The sequence below is a fragment of the Colossoma macropomum genome, unplaced genomic scaffold (genome assembly GCF_904425465.1).
Source record: "Colossoma macropomum unplaced genomic scaffold, Colossoma_macropomum, whole genome shotgun sequence".
NCBI lineage: Eukaryota > Metazoa > Chordata > Actinopteri > Characiformes > Serrasalmidae > Colossoma > Colossoma macropomum.
In genome coordinates, this window is record NW_023494807.1 from 7,304,328 (window position 1) to 7,318,607 (window position 14,280).

Sequence of the window (14,280 nt, forward strand, 5' to 3'; positions counted from 1 at the left end):
TCACAGAACAGCCGTGCAATCAAGGTGGTCCTCAGCAAGCTTGAGATGAGCAACACTAAGGGTAGTGGTTTCCTCTCCCTTGATTGTTGCTCTTACTCAATTTCTTATGCTATGATTCATACATTTCTGACTTGTGGCAAATGTCTATTCTTTCTTACATAAATGATCTGCAGTGCTACATGACCCTGGCCTACCAGAGGCCAATCCTGACGGAACCCTTTCCAGTCCAACTTTTCTTTTGAATTCTAATGAAATCTATATTGATTGGCTCACACTTAAACAGAACCTCAAGCCCCACCTAAACTGATTGAAATGCCTGATTTCAATTGCCCTCCTTACAAGAGATTATTGTTCTTGAGCTTCTATCAATAAGTTTCATTATTCAGACATTGTGTTCAGTAATGATACTGGAATCATTTTAAAGCATCGCACTGATTTGTTTAACAACACCAACTCAAATGGAATTCTTGCTCTGCTCATTGCACAATGTGACAGTGCACTGAATCTGATCAAGAATCTGGATCTGTCCCATCAATAGGGTGTTGTTAAGGCACCCAGCAGTACGATAACAGGTTCTAGCTGTTATAAATTTGATTCTCCAGACAGTTTCTCAGAAATGTCCACCAAAAATGATGTATCTAGTTGATAAATAAACTTTACCAATAATGTAAACTTTCTTTTTTATTGCTAATGGCAGTTGGTAGGGTGGCCAGAAAGGACCAAAGGACCTTGTTCCAAATCAAGGTCACCAACATTTTTGGCACATTATGAGATACAGTTTGTTGTTGCTGTCAGAACAAAACCTTGTATGTCCAAAATGGTAACTTTACAGGAGAAGAAAAAAAAAGTTCTTAATTTTTAAGGTAAGTTAATAAAATGAGATTTTATTCCAAGCATTTTTGGACTGTTTATATCCGTCAACATGACATTTTGACACAATGTGAAGAACAGATGACGCTGTCAAATAATATAAAAAGCACAAAAAACAACAAAAATGGAGATACAAGGTTTAGTCGCAAATCTTACATACATAAACTTGTATGTACAGATGTTACATGGATGTTAGCATTGTAATGTACAAAGATACATTCAATGCAGTCTCAACGATACAATGGAGTTTACTTATTCATTTTCATCGGGGCTCATGGGTGCAGACTGGCCAAGAAAGAGAGAGAGAGCACTGTGACAGTTGCCATGATGGATCTATCTGTCGGAACGAGTGTGAATGTTTAGCTTGGGCCTTCATAAATATTTACAGTCCATGCTCAGAGGCTTGTGGTATGGAGTGTAATTTAGAGTTGGCTTTTGGGCCTGGCACAACACTGCCCATGACCAAAAAAGGATGCTTAGTCGACTATGGGTGCAAAGTGTTTGTGTGTACGTGTGTGGGGGGGAGTGCATTCAGAGAGGGTGGGGCTATCCGTCTTCCTTAACAATAACAAGCCCTTGCCTGCGAATGGAATTTTGGGTCACAACAAAAGTTCAAAATCTTGCTCAATGTAAATGAAAACATACTAATTGCTGCAATGCTGAATTAGAACTGTGCCACAGATCTGACACAGTTGCCATGACGATCACCCATGCCCCCTACACCAACGTGAGGTCAGTGCCCAGATGTGATCACACATTCTCCCACGTATGCTGTCATTGTGAGTGACAATATGGAAGCTTAAGTGTGAATTGCATCAGTATGAGTCAGTTCGTCATTACAAGACAACATTATGTAATGTCCAAGCAGTGATGATATAAGATTCTAAGTAAACTGCATCATCTCTTCAACTCATTTGTGGCCATTGGGGAAGATTTAATAAGACATATTTACAGAAATGGGAAAAAAAAAACCTGCTACTTCTAATTTGCAGTTCTAATTTAACGTACTTACAACATTATTAGTGTGTAATTACATGTAACGACAACGTAGTTACATGTAATTACATTACAAATACCTCATAAATTACATATAAACACAATTAATTAATTTTATTCTGCATCAACAGGTTTAGGTTCACACCACTGACATGTTTGTATTTGCTTCAATGTCAAGAACTGATCAAATATGTAAAGGAATATTCATTCTTTCCATAAAACAACAAAGACAATTTGCACTACAATAACTTCTTATAACTTCTAACTCAAATCATAAAAAGTCCTATTTTACTTATGAACATTAATGTGCTATGGACTGAAAGTTTACACTGTTTTACAGTATTTTTCAGCTTGTTTGACAAGAATAACTAAAAACATGCAAATAAACAAAACGCAAGGCATATCCTAACAACTAGATCAGTTAATAGAGTGAGTGCAAACAGGTTGCATCCAGTGCTCCTCAACATGACTGAAACTCAATCACTGGAGCTTTCAGATGTACATGATAAAGGATCAAATGAAAAAAAGGGAAAGGGGGGTGAGGTGGAGGAGCGGAGGTTAGAGGAGTGAAAATGTGGCCACCTGAGGCTCCTTCTCAGACTGAGAAAGAGGAAAAAATACTTTGTTAGGTCTGGCTAGCTGCAAGCACTGCTGATCTCCAAGCAAGCCTATAGAGGATCAAGCACATGTGTTTTGGACAATGGCAATGGAAAAGGAGAAGGAGGGGGTGTTAGGAAGATGGAAGGTGAAACCTGGCAACAGATATCAAAAACCATATTTCATTTTTCACTACGCATTATGCAGACCCACAGCTGGACAGGGAGTAAAGGGCTAGTCTGCTGGATACTCATATGTCTTCCTCAATGGAAAATTCTGAAGCTACTGGCGAAGTGTCACTTTTCTTCCTTCTTTCTTTCTAGAACATCAAGCCTTTGGGATTTCAGATGTTCAAAAGGATCCTTGGGTGCCATGTTGAATAACCTGCTGTGCACTATATGTCTAAAAGTATCCAGACAGCCCCTCTACTTAGTGAATTAAGCTACTTTAAGGTACATCTATTGCTGAGGGTTCAGTTGTTTACAAATGTTGTATAATCTCCATAGAAAAGCCAATAAAATGAGACTCTCTGAAGCAGCTGTATATGAGACTAGAGTCACCGTGCCCAATACTGAGAGGCACAAAGCCACCCAGCATTGGGCTGTGAAGCAGTGGAACAGGAGTGATGGAGCTCCATGCCATACATTTGGGATGATTGAGGATCCAGAATTGATCATCCAACATCAGTTCCTGACATCAATAGTACTCTTGTGGCTGAATGCAATCAAATCCTCAATCAACATCTTGTGTAAAGTCTTTCCAGAAGAGTAGAGGCTGTTACTGCAGCAAACCCCCTACCCCCAAACCCCCTGATTTCAGCAGAAACATTGGATGGGCAGATGTCTACAAACATCTGGTCATACAGGATGTGTTTTCACTGCACAAAATACCGAAGAACTGGGCTATTTCTGCTGGAAATCAGTCCAGTACAGCAGGTTCCAGTTTTATTCCACTTTTATGGTTTTTGGTACCTGCTAAAGATTGCCAAATGAATCTCCCAGTACTTGTTGGTGTTATCCTTGGCCCCTGCAACACTTGCAGCTGAAGCCTACAGAGTAGTATACCAGCCAATAAGTTAAGCTAACTTGCATGTAAGGTAGCTGTGCCATACACCTGTCCTGGTACAGTATGGTACAGGTTGCATGGTACAGTAGCTAATTAGCCATTTTAGACACTTTAGATTGGCATAAAATGACAAAAGGTTGATCAAGGTTATTATGATAGTTCTATCTCAAGCTGGAGGAAAATAAAATAGAACTAGAATCAATGGTTCCTGTTTGGGTCAGTTCTTGTTTTTGAATGTAGAAATTTGTTTCTTATTGAATGTATTTACATTATCCAAAGGGTTACGACCACTGGTAGACCTGCTGTAAACATGTCTACTTCCCTCTTATATTCATAAGGCCACTAGTCCCTGCAGCAAAATTACTTTTATATAATATCTTTTATTCTAAAATGTGGTAAACAGTAAAAATAATAATAATAAAAAAGAACTTCAGTGATGAAATGCGTCCAAATATTCAACTCCTACTGTATATTGAGGATGCAGCATGGCAGAAAAGAGCTCCACTGACCACATGTTGGCTGATCTCTATGAAACGGTAGAGATTGTATGATTAAGTTTGATTTGTAGTGACTCATGCTTTGCCACCTTTCATGCACACACAGCAGGCCCTCGTATGACTGTGCTCTGCTGCTTGTGATCATTATGTGCGGTGGGCAGCTCTGAATTCCCACTGACTCCACCAGTCAGTCACATGCTATAACACACACATACACAATGAACACAAACAAGAGAGCAAATAAAACCTGTGAATCTCCTCAATCTCCTTTCAGTCCAACCATATCTACATAAAATAGAGTCAGAAGCTGTAGATCTAAAGTCCAGAGTAACATAATGATATTTCCATTACACTTTGCTTCAACACTGCTACGTAACATTGTCATAACCATACCATAAATATGTCATAGCAGATGCAATATGTGGTCATGAGCAGCAAAAAATGAGCATGTAACATAAGTTGTCACTACATCAGACATTACAGCATCTGTCATAAAAGTTATTAATAATGATTATATGAAATATGCCTCCTGGTGGGGGTGTACCAGGCATGGCCTACTGGGACCAGACCCCGGGGTCGTCCTAAGAACCGCTGGAGGGATTATATCTCCAAGTTGGCCTGGGAGCAGCTTGGCGTCCCTGGGAATGAGCTGGAGGAAGTTGCGGGGGACAGGGTCGTCTGGGATTCTCTGCTCTCCCAACTGCTACCGCGATCCTATCTCGACTAGGCGGTTAATGATGATGATGATGATGATGATGAAATATGAAAACATCCCTGATGTGTTTATAACATGGTTATGTCAATATGGAATAGGTGTCAATTAAAGCGTTCCCAAAATTTGTAAGCCTACCTGTAAATGTACCCTTTGATTAGCCATATAGTTGAATTTCACACTATAAACCAAAAAGTATAGTTTTGGTGCTAGAATCTGATTGGCTGAGCCATCCTTTGAAAAATACCTGATATATGCACAGCAACTGTATTACTGCACCTGCTGACTAATTGTCCTGTGAATGGACTATTATGCTGCTCTCATAGACCTCAAAATATACTGATCGATGATAAACCATGTTTTGTTTAGATTTATTTTCTGAACAACTAGGCAAAAAGATATCAGGCTTAAAAAGTAGCTAACAGGCTAAACTGCTCCACCTTCAAGACTCAGTGTTAGGCTATGATGTGTTTACTCTATAATGCACTGTAGGAATGCAATATTAAATGTAAAGGATACATTACTTGAATGTCTTACAAGCTTCAAATGCCTGTGTATTTTATCAGATCTGCTTTAAGTAACTTTTAGCATTAAAGCCAGTGTGGAAAGACAAATATGTGAAGTAAGTTTGATGCTAAAGGCCATTGAACACTGAATGCAATGCAAATGAATGATGTAAAAATGTGAAATATTCAAACGCTATTTTTTTTCACATCAAAACTACACACTCTGAACGTGATGTGATTTCAGGAATTTGGCCAAGTTGTTCCAATCATGTAAAAAAAGGAAAAAAAAAAACAGAATAACTGTGACGCTGTGCAGGATGCTTTCCACTTAGGAAAAGCGAAACAAGAACAGAGTTTCTCTGCCTCATTCAGGAGCTTACACATCAAGGTCTCAGCTGAGAGCAGAAAAGCACAAAAATGGGTGGAATGCCTTCAGGAACAAATATGATCTCATTTTTTCCACACAGAATGGCAATTAGAGATATCAGACAGGCTACTTTCCAGTTTGGAAAACTGAAAGTAGTGTGAAGAGCTTCATCACTTCATCACAGAAGTTAAAATTTTGAATTTTTGTAGTCCAGTTTGAGCCCTGTTTGAGCAAATTTTGGGCATTTTATTCCATTTGCTGGTCCACAGCCAATTCATCATCTTGGTTGTTGCCAAGACCATTGTGATTACTCAGAGGGTTCATGTCATCTTCTGAAAAAACATGATTGGTGTCATCATGTGCTTTAACTACATTATTGTTGTTTTAAAGGCCTTAAGACTTCTTGGTAGAAGAATTGTTTGTTAAGATTTTAATTAATTATGTTTTACGCTTTTTGTTTATGTATGTATTTTATTATACTTTACATTGTCAGTGTTTTACAAAAACAATCCACTTGAGGCATCACTGTGATTTTACATGCAGGAAAGAGGGTTTTATGTTGAGCCTAACAACAATCCTTACCCATGATAAAATGTGCCAAGTTATTACATTGCATTACCGTCAGTGAACTACACTGCTTGGAGGATTAATTACTTAGTGCTATTATTATTAATAATAAATTGAATTAATTTGCTTAACAATGGCATAATTTATCATTCTTTCCTAAAAGCAATAAATGACCTTGACCCTCCAGCAAGTCCAAACTCTCCTTACTCATAACTTGACTCTATAATTACAGTTGTTTACACTGTAGTCTATGTAGGTACTGAATAATAAGCTATAGGATGTAATAAGTCTGGGATTTTACAGAGTTAAACCAGTTTTCTCAGTAAATGATCAAAGAAGAATAGTCGGTCCCACAGTGTCTCTAATAACTGAGTAGTTACATGTGAATAAAATATGCAACAACACTGCTGGATTACAGAAGTACAGCCTACGCAATTACATGATTGTATCAACTTCAGTTTTGCTTCATGTAATTACACAAGTGTGTCTTCTGCACAGGAACTTTCCTCTAGTGTAGTGTTTAAGTTACACTTTAAAATAAGTGGACAGTTCCTGTGTAGTTGTTATGTAGGCACTGTATAATAAGTGGTAATATAGACATTACTTTGGTGGCAATGCAACACAATTAATGTCATTAAAGTTACATTTTAAGATAAGGGGACGTCTGCTGTACTGTCACATTACAGAATGGTTTAAAGTTGAAACTGGTTACAATGTCTCAGCTCTAGCAACATAGATGCTAGCTAAAAGTTAGGAAAGCTGGCAGATACAGTGTAAGTAATGTCTTAATGTAAGTTATTACATACTTCCTTTCACTGCTGAAAAAAAAAATTGAAAAAAAAAAACTGCTGTTCCAGTCTGATTGCAAATATAAATACATATGTTATTACCCTTGTGCAATTACATGAGAGAGAATAGGCTGTTACAACTACTAAGAGACACTTGTGTAACTACATAAGGTGTATCTCTGCAATCCATCTGCAACAGTGACTAAATCCTTAGCAGTTACGTTGTTGTTGCATATGTTGTTCACATGTAACTACACAGTTATTAGAGACACTTAATATAAAGTGGGGCTGAATGGTCTTGAGACACATTCGAAGTACGTTTATCTAGTTTAAACCGCATCTGCAACATTGTCTTTGAAGTTAAGGTAGCTCACAAAAGGATAAAATGAAGGCAGATTTTTATATTCAACTATTCAAGCAAACAGTACTCTTTCTGGAAGAGCATTTTTTTGTACACACTGCTTTGCCATTATCTCCAACCATCAGTGACTCAGCACACTCCACATATATATATTTATTAGTACATTCGCTCAGTCAAAAGCCTTCAGTGTTTCTATAAATGCTTCAATGTGCTCCACCTGGCGAATCTGACTTTTTACAGAGATTTAACAAAATGTTCCAAACCGAAACATAAACAACCCAAAACTGCCAAAACTCTATGGCTATTTGGCAAAACGAACTTCCGCTTCAGCGTAAGAGGAAGTGTCGATCACCTCTGGGAAGCTCTGTCCACATTCCTCTGTGTACCTAGCTGATGACTACACTACCAAACCCATCTGAATTCAAACCAGTGCAAGCATCAGGCAGTCTCTGCTCTCCTGCTCTTTGTGAGGGGGATGCAGGTATATACTTTCCTCTGCAGGGAATATAGACATTGACTTGGAAATTGCCAGGGAGCCTTGGCCAAGCTTTTCTTCTATCCAGATGCATGGAGAGGTTTTCTTCGCCTCCATGAACCTTGATAAACATGCCAGAGGCATTTTCAGTGCCACAGGTAGCCTGCTATTAGAATATCAGTACTTTCTTTAAAATAATGGTAGCCACAAATGTTGGAATGAACTGTTCATCTGAGCGAAGAACCACAGGAAATGTTCTTTATTTTGAAGGATGGACGTGACAGTATCTGATGGTCTCTCAGGATCAGCTTTTTGCTATTAGGCTGGGCTTCATTTCTCTGAGGCGTGGGTGATTTGAGGAAAAAAATAGCTCATGATAGTTTCACAAAATTCCATCATGGCATAATAAATGATATAAATTATTCAGTTGCCCAGCTGAGTTAATTCAAAACTCAAAGTAGGTACATTTTCATTAAATGTGCCTTAATTAATTAGCCTTTTTTTGCAAGTTTTTCATCACTGTAGTACTAAAAATGCTATTGCTCATTATCACCCCTTACCCAGGACCACAATCAATGAAGTCCATGTTGTTATGAAAGTTTTACAGTATATTACAATATACTGCCCAGACTTTGTTCATGATAATTTGGCAAACTTACATGATTTTCCCCTTATTGCAGATGTAGTTGATCAGCCAAGACAGGTTTGGTGTCCAAAGTTTGCTTCTTAAGTTTTACGAGGCTAATGTAGCTAACAAGCAATGAAAGCACATGTAAACCACTTAGCATTGTGCAAACAGTAACACTTTAATTAAAGGGTGTCTACATAACACATTCATAACATCTTAATGGATGATAAAAATCAATATTCATAAAGTATACATGTGGTACATGATATTAATATGAACTACTATGTAATTTTACTGAGATATAATTTTCCTATGTAAAGTCCACTTTTATAAAAAAAAATGTTATATTTAGTAAAACGCGTCATTTCTGGACAGCCAAAATAAAAAATGACCTTGCATTACCCCTTTGCTTTAACACTCAGGCACATTTCACCTATACTTTTGACTTCTTTTTAATTTTTCTTTTAAGGATTTCTTACATAAGTATAGTAAATTACTCAAATATGCTAGCAACAATCATTCAACTGATTCTTAGTTTTTTGATGGGACTTGCTGCATAAAGGAATTTTACTGGGCCATAACTCATTCATTTCCTGTAGATGCTGGGCAGCCACATGAATGTCAGCAGTTACTTTGCAATGCAATTTGAAGATCCACATAATATGCATTTCAGTCTGGTTAACTTCCATCACTTTTAAGGTAAAGGCAAAACAGAATTTATGAATCCTTGGCATAAGAGTGCAATATTTAATGTCAAAGAGTGTTCATTAAATGGGATACCCAATGCAAAATTATACTCGGGCCTTCTCCAAACCATAAGCAAAGAAGAACAGCACTAAAGATAAAATAAATATCAAAAGTATTTAAAGTCTTAATTAATCAGTGGTATAACAGTGCTAGCATTTAACTCCAAGAGGATAAATAACATTTTCCTCAACAATACAAGAATAGAGTAAACAGAAGAAAGAACAACAAAACACAATGATCAAGAAGAAATAATTAATAAGCAAGGTCATTTTTTAATTTGGCTGTCTAGATATGAGGCAATTCACTGTAAATAATATACTTTTTGTATAATGTCTCTCAGTAAAATGATATAGTAGTCCATATTAATATCATGTAAACATGTATGTTTTATAAATGTTCCTTCTTAACATTCATAAACACTCATTCATAAGTATTTATGTAAGCTGTCATGAATGTGTTATATAGACACCCTTCAAGTAAAGTCGTGTCTTCAGGCTTTTTATTTTATTGTTCCATTTTAAAATATTAGATTATGAAAAGATACAAATCTGTACTTTTCACCTGGAGCAACTTGTGTAAAGTTCACAATTGGACCTAAAAAACACTGTTGTGCCTTTGAGGGAACATTTACATTGTTTGTACCTTGATGAATGAAAAATGTACCTGCACTGAACCTTCTTTCTAACAGAGTGGAAAAGCCCAAAATCACCATATTAAAGGTGGATACAGACATTTTAAATGTATTTGTAATTGTTTACAAGCTAATTTTAATCTTTAAGTTCGAATACAGTTTTTTTAAAAAGGTAATATGAGCCAATGGAAAGTGCCAAAACTAACAGAACATATTTCAGACAATAAGGCTGATCGACTACATTTGGAAAATGATGTAAATCTGATTTTTACCAAACTATTGTTCAATAAACAGATAAGAGGTAGTGCCAAAATGTAAGCAAATATTCGTTCAACATCTCAACTGTATTGTTATGTACAAGCATAATAAAGATCCTTCCTCTCTTGTACATGTGGAGTGATAACCTGCCTGATCTCTGCTGTTTTGAGATGGAGAAACTGAATAGCCCAGCCATAAGTTCCCTACCAGTGCGGAACGGCAGCCTGGCTGATTACAGCCTCTCTCCCCGAGCACCGTTCATGGCGGTAGCTGCTTTTCAGCGGGGAACTCTGTTCTGCTGCTGATTGGCAGAGTGGTGTAAGCCGAACTGGGACCACATGGCTGAGTGGATCCGCTATCTCTCTTCAGTCTCCCACCAATTTTACGACATACTCAGCAACCCCCCCAACAACTCTCCTCTCACGCTGCCTGGCACTCAATCACTTTTCAATATCTTCTCTCTCTGACTCACCTTTTCCTCTCCCTCACATCCTCTTTCCTTCTCCAAAAGACCATTTTTTTAGTCGCCTGGACAAATTCATGTTCCTGAATACGGCGCCCAACACGGTATGGGCCCTGCGAGCCACAAAATGCTTCCCCAAAGGTGCATGCATGGAAGGGGATACATGCATGCATAAAAATAAAGGTGCCAAAAAGGATTTTTTGGAGTGACGTTACTGAAGAAACACTAAGTTTGCTAAAGAATCTTTCCACTGAATGGTTTCAGTTCAGGGGTTTCCATTGAAAGGTGCTTGGGAAACCAAAGGGATTCCAAAGAACCCTTTCTGTCATCTTTTCTGGGTCACTGTACTGCTGCCAGCACACTTCCATCATACACTTTTGTTTTTTTCTATATCAATTTTATGCATCAAATCATCCAGCAATACAGTGATAAATCTGCAAAATAAGGCTTGTGATGTAGCTCAGTTGTGTTTGTAAGGTGAAGTATGCTAGTGAACCTAGAGCAGGGGTCGGCAACATGTGGCTTCAGAGTCACATCCAGCACTCCAAATAAAGCTCTGCTGATTGTTCTAACACAGTTTAATAATAAATGGTCTGAAATGCTGGAGTTAATCTAACGCTTATCTCCCAATTCATCAACTTTTAACCCTGAAGACTGGTGCACAGACTGCTGGTCACCATAACAATACAGACAAAAAATAAGCATCGATTATTTGGTGACAAATGGACTTATTTGCATTTATAATCACTCCAACTGGTTTCCTGATACGTTTAATCTGCAACGAGAAACGCAAACACTAAAAAGTTGCGAGGCTAAAGTCAGTTTCTTATTCAGCTTCTTGTTCAAATTTCGCCGTTCCACCTTAAATGGTGCAGCAGTTACATTCTGGCTCCTAAGGCACCATTTAAGGTGGAACGGGACAATTCAAACAAGAAGCTGGTGAATGAGAAGCGACTTCAGCCTCATTAAAAAAGAAATGTTGAGAGACATTTTACAAGACACTGTTCTACTTTTGTGGTAAAGTTTCCTGCTGGAGATGCAAGAAAAGCAGCTATAGCATGAGCTAAAGCTTAATGCAGAGTCTTAAAGTTTAAAGTTTAAAGCTTAAAGTTTAGTCTGTGTTTTCATTTATATTATATTTTTATCCTATACTAGTACATTAGCCCATACTGAGTCATATTTAAAATGGACATTAAATGTTGTGGCTCCCAAGGTGGTTTGATTTTTGTTGAAAGTAAAAAAAGGCTCTTCTTAACATTTGGGTTACCAACCTCTGATCTAGAGGAATGGGCAGTGATTGGTTTGGAAATCTATGAGTAAGGTGGACATAAACTCCTCCATTCTTGCCTTTGTTACTCTGTGTCACTAATTCAAACAATGATTGTGATGGTTGTAAAAAGACCCTGATAGTATTGTCTTTCAAGTTAGACCAAGATAATGAAGGTAGCCCAAAGTATGTTAGAGCAGCGCCCCCTTTTTTTCATTATGCCATTTGTAAAAAAAGGAGTGACAGTCAAGAGGTTTAAAGTGCTGTGTTCGTAATAAGGGTCAATATTTGATTATGTAAGACTAGATTCTATCCCAGACTAGGCTAGTGCCAAGTAGAATAAGTTCACAGTAATGTTAAATAGGTTAGCCAGCAGCAGATTTTTCACTCAGTGTTATCTTCTGTTTTGCTGTCAGCATGTCTTCCTTATCATTATACTCTTGTCATATATCTAGCTAGCTCGCTAACTGGCCACTGATAAATAATGCTTAATTTTTTGTTGGAAATATAAACATACGTCTAAAAAATTGCAGCAATGACTGATTTGGTCTGGTATTTTCAGACCTATTACTCCCAAAATAAGCTAGGGAAATGTTCTTAACCATTCAAAATGTTCTTCTGAAAGTTTTTGCAATCTGTGGCATAAATGCTACGTGTCTGGCAACCTGCTTGAACCCACTCACCCCTTCCTTTATGAGCCTGACCATGGAGTCTCCGCTCAGAGAAATGGAGGGCTGTCAGGGGCCTGCAAATTACTGCAGCCTGGCTGTGAATTCACACTACAGAGGGTGAGGCCAGTCCAGGGTGCTGAACCCTGCATTGTGGGACGCATGAGGTCAGCTGCTGAATTGCTAAAGCCTTACTGCAAGTGGACGAGAAGCACCTGCCCCCTCGTCCTCTTCGCAGGTCCACGATTATCACGGAAGAAACATGCCAAGATTAGAACACAGCTAATAATCCTTTGCCATCGCTTCAGCATTGAAAGTGCTGCCCCACTTGACAGCTGTTCATAACCTAGTTCCACTTTTTTACCCGCACTTCTTTAAAACATGCCAAAGAGGACATTGCACACAGTTATCCTGACAAACCAACGAAATGACAAACTGTCCCACTGACCTGGAACCCAATGCAACGTCCCAAGGGCTAACAGTCTTTAGAAATAGTTTCTTCATCAGTACAGAGTTGACACAAGGTTGCTGGTTTATGCTGTAACCGTGTAATGGCCAGGGCACTGTCCCTCCTCCCTGTGATTCCTCTTTGTTCAACAGATTACATGCTTACAACCGAGTACCTTCTTAGCAATGATCAAATACTGCATACATGCTGGTCAGTCATTGCAAAAGAGGTACGTTTAAAAGTTGAAGAAATTTAAAGTGGCTTTAGATGTCATTTCCCGAGTGACCAAGCATGTTTGTGCAAGCCAGACTACTTTACTAACAGCGCGTGTTCTTCAAAAGCAATCAGCAGCGCATGCAAATGTTTTACAGCAAGCTGGAGAGAAATATGAACGTGTTAGGCAATGAATGATGTGGCAAGACAACCAGAAGACATGAACGCGGATCAAACTTTCTGCTCTTAGGACCATCTAATGATGCTGAAAATCAAACCCCTTTTAACGTTGGTTAACAGAAACCATAGAAACCATAGAAACCAGTTCTAGAGTTATAAATCTAGGGACAAGTCAGAATGTAAAAAAAAAAAAAATAAGAAATAGATTCTATAAACAAGGACTATATTGACACAAGCAGCTGACCAATGAAGGGTAACTGTCACTCACCTGCTTGTCTTTTGAGTCTCGCACTTTTCCCTCCTATACGCCTCTCCGCTTGTCCACCTCAGACGTCAACGAAACTGCGAGCAGCCTGGGGACAGCAAAATCGACTCAAGGCGGGTAAGTAGCATGTCGTGCGGTGCATTATGGGATGGCTGGGGTCAGTTCCTCCTCTCTCTCTCTCTCTCTCTCTCTCTCTCTCTCTCTCTCTCTCTCTCTCTCTCTCTGTTTCTCTCTGCAGGTTTAGCCCAGCCCAGAATTAGCCTCTACACCACTGGCACCAATGCTGCTCAGGTTACTATAGCAACAGGCTCTCTCTCTCTCTCTGTCTCTCTCTCTCTCTATTTCTCACCCAACCCCTCCATCTTCTGCTCGTGTATATGCTTGTGGGGTTTCCAAAGGAGACAAGACCAGACCTGTTGAATGTGTTTTCTGTTGCCCCGTAGTTCCTCCCCCTCAGAAGGTACGATAGGAACCATTGGAGGAAGAAGAGAGAGAGAGAGAATGAAGGAAGTAGATAGAGGTGGACGTAAGCATGTGAGAGAGGAGTGTGAGATAAGGTAAGAGTGTTCCAGAGGGGAGGGGCTAGTATTCAGGGCACCATGTCAGCACTCTGCTGCTTATTTTAACGGTCTTAACCCCGCACTAATCAGCGCTACAGCATCTGTCTCTGCCTCGCCGTGGCCCCCACACTGTCTGCGCCACATGCACGTA

At 38.8% G+C, this 14,280-nt stretch overlaps 1 protein-coding gene across 1 annotated transcript in view; it reads right to left on the reverse strand.

The window, feature by feature from the left end:
- LOC118796750 (muscleblind-like protein 1) overlaps positions 1 to 14,055 on the reverse strand; it is a 167,741-nt gene extending 153,686 nt beyond the window's left edge. The window contains exon 1 of the mRNA XM_036555846.1: positions 13,573 to 14,055. The gene's annotated coding sequence lies outside the window, so the exon portion shown is untranslated. The remainder of the gene's footprint in view (positions 1 to 13,572) is intronic.
- Between the last annotated feature and the right edge of the window lie 225 nt (positions 14,056 to 14,280).